General features: G+C 36.8%; 2 protein-coding genes across 4 annotated transcripts in view; one reads left to right on the top strand and one right to left on the bottom strand.

The window, feature by feature from the left end:
- Positions 1–2500, top strand: part of MESK2 (misexpression suppressor of KSR 2) — a 745500-nt gene that overhangs the window by 405020 nt on the left and 337980 nt on the right. The window lies entirely within an intron of this gene.
- Positions 1–2500, bottom strand: part of LOC143024889 (uncharacterized) — a 119833-nt gene that overhangs the window by 109611 nt on the left and 7722 nt on the right. The window lies entirely within an intron of this gene.

The raw sequence follows: 2500 nt of genomic DNA, 5'->3' as shown, positions 1-2500 counted from the left end.
ACTTCTCATTTCATCATCCCTAATGCATACGTACATATAATCGAGAACTGGAGATTAGGGAAAAGAAGGGTATCCGTCGCTATTTGTTTTGATGATAATTGTTTCCCTCAACTTGAATGTTTACGCTCTTTGATGTTGATTGGTCAGTCGGGGCGAGGACAAACCTGAGACGCTGTCTCGCTTTAAAAAAAAAAAAAAAAAGAGAAAAAAAAAAAAAAAAAAAAGAAAAAACAAAAAAAAAAAAGTTGTTTATCGCTGAACTGTTTTCATTCACCGGGCATGGTTCATCGGATTCACAGGTGCGCAGCGAGCTGCGCATCCGCCGGCCATTCTTAAGAGTAATGATGTAATCCTTTGAAGGGTTTGTATTATAATAATTACTGTAGATGAGCTATGGGTGTATTGTAGGTAATTACCTCGTGATGAGTAGGAGGTCACCGCCGGGAGGTGCTGCGCCTGCGGTTCGAAAGCCTGTCTCTTTTGCCCTCTGTGCTCTCGGGATAGCCATGGCAGCAGTGGACAGTTATTGGACAGGCTATTAGTGTTCGAAAACTCCTTCGCCTTTTTTTTTTTATAGTATTGCAAGTTGGTTTCTAAGTTTGGTGGAACTTTTTTCTCTCTTGAATCCCTTAACGATTAAGGGAACACGATAGAAATGAACAGAGTAGAATGGGTATTCCGAAAAAGAATTCAATGAAAATAGCACTCGTGGACAGAAGTGGGTATGGGGGCAAAAAAAATAAAAAAGTTTAGACAAGATATGCAATGCACTTTCGTGTGCGATATGCACGATAATAATGAATATTATGAGTTATGAATAAGAACAAAACCGAAATCAATAAAAGTATAAATCAATAAAATTAAATACGTTAAATTGAATCAAATGAAATAAGATAAGGGTGCCACCCAATACGCACGGGGGGAAAATGACATCCACCCACGCCTTGGAAGTACAACTGACGTCCATCGTTATTATTAATCTTGTGTTCTTCTTTTGACAGTCAACAGGGGCGAGGGAGAATGCCTGTCTACATAATAGTATCATCATGTTAACAATAAGAAGGAAAAATAGATAGAAACTAGCCGATTGTCGGGGCTGCGGGATTGATGTAGTTAAATCTTTCTATAGTTTGATTAGTCTTTATCCGTTCTATAGGATTAATTAAGTTACCTTGTCAGGACTCGCTGGGCGAAGGGTAAAAAAAAAAAAAAAAAGAGCGCAGTGGCTTAACCTCCATAATTGGGGCACAGTGTCCTATGGTTGTTCTACTATGTTCATGGAAAGTTCGTTGTTAGATATTTGCAAGGTAAGTAAAAGAATGAATTGTTTTTACGACTATGTCCACTTAGTACTTAACTACTGTTCATAAAAGCGTGTGTTAGCTATTTGGGATTTTATGAACGAAAATTAAGTGGCCTTAATTGAGCTGTACCCCAAGTATATTTCCTGTGTCGTTAGTTTTAAAAATTTTTCATTACCTGTGAAATGTTCATTTGTCCAACATATGTCAGTTGCGCCAAAAGGGGTTCATAAATGTATGTTAAATGGGGAAATTTCGCCTGAAGAACATATTCCATGAAATGTTAAACATCAAAGTTCAGAAAAAGTCGATAATACTCTGTGCTAATAGTTTGTTAGACATTATATTTTTCTCAAGATAAATTGTTTTCATAAGTTAATGAAAAATATGAAAGGACGCTATTGTTTATAGGTTAATGGTTCGAGAAAAATTTTGTATGTACATTACTTCCTAAGAATTTTCGTTGTGCATTGCTTCTTGATAAGTTACGATGGACAGAGGCATGCAGCCTGGAAACGCTTTTGTCGGTTTCTTTGGTGCTTTTCTGTGAGAAATAAGATTTCTTAAAAATTGAGTTTTCGAATGTTGTTTAGAAATCTATCGCCAGTTGATTTTGTAGTTTGTAAATAGTTGAGGTCTATGCTCGGGTCCGTTGGCTTTGTTCAGTTGGGGTTAACACTAGTCTAGTAGTTTTTATGATTTTTTTTTTTTGTGCGTAAGCAACATGATTAATTTTAATCAGACTGAGGGGCTGCAACATCGAGGACTGGATCGGGCTGAGTTATCGACCGTGAAATGCAGACTGGATTCTCATATCAACGGAATTAATTAATCGCTTTTTGTCGGTTATCATAGCATTATAATAGAACGCCTTGTCCTTAAGACAGAAACAATATTTCTTTTCTTTTCTTTCAAAACACATTTAATCCTTTGATTTCTTCCTCTTGGAAGGTAATTTAACCGAATTTTTATTAGTTATCATAATTTTTAGTAGCTTGGGCACTTAATGAGATTCCTTTCGCTTAGTCAGCACCCATCTGCCAGTATTTTAGTTAATGCCTGGACTCGAATGGTAGAAGAAACCGCGTGTTAATATATATCGCTTGCACTTACAAGTGACTTGTGGAAGGGATTTCGTTCAAAGTGTTTGTTACTAATGTTAGGTTTGGTAACCCAGTGAGAGGTATCAGTGTGAAAAC

Source organism: Oratosquilla oratoria, chromosome 4 (assembly GCF_046742065.1).
Source record: "Oratosquilla oratoria isolate Oo_2021 chromosome 4, ASM4674206v1, whole genome shotgun sequence".
Taxonomy (NCBI): Eukaryota; Metazoa; Arthropoda; class Malacostraca; order Stomatopoda; family Squillidae; genus Oratosquilla; species Oratosquilla oratoria.
The sequence above is the reverse complement of the archived record's forward strand: the minus strand, read 5'-3'. Positions and strand labels throughout refer to the sequence as shown.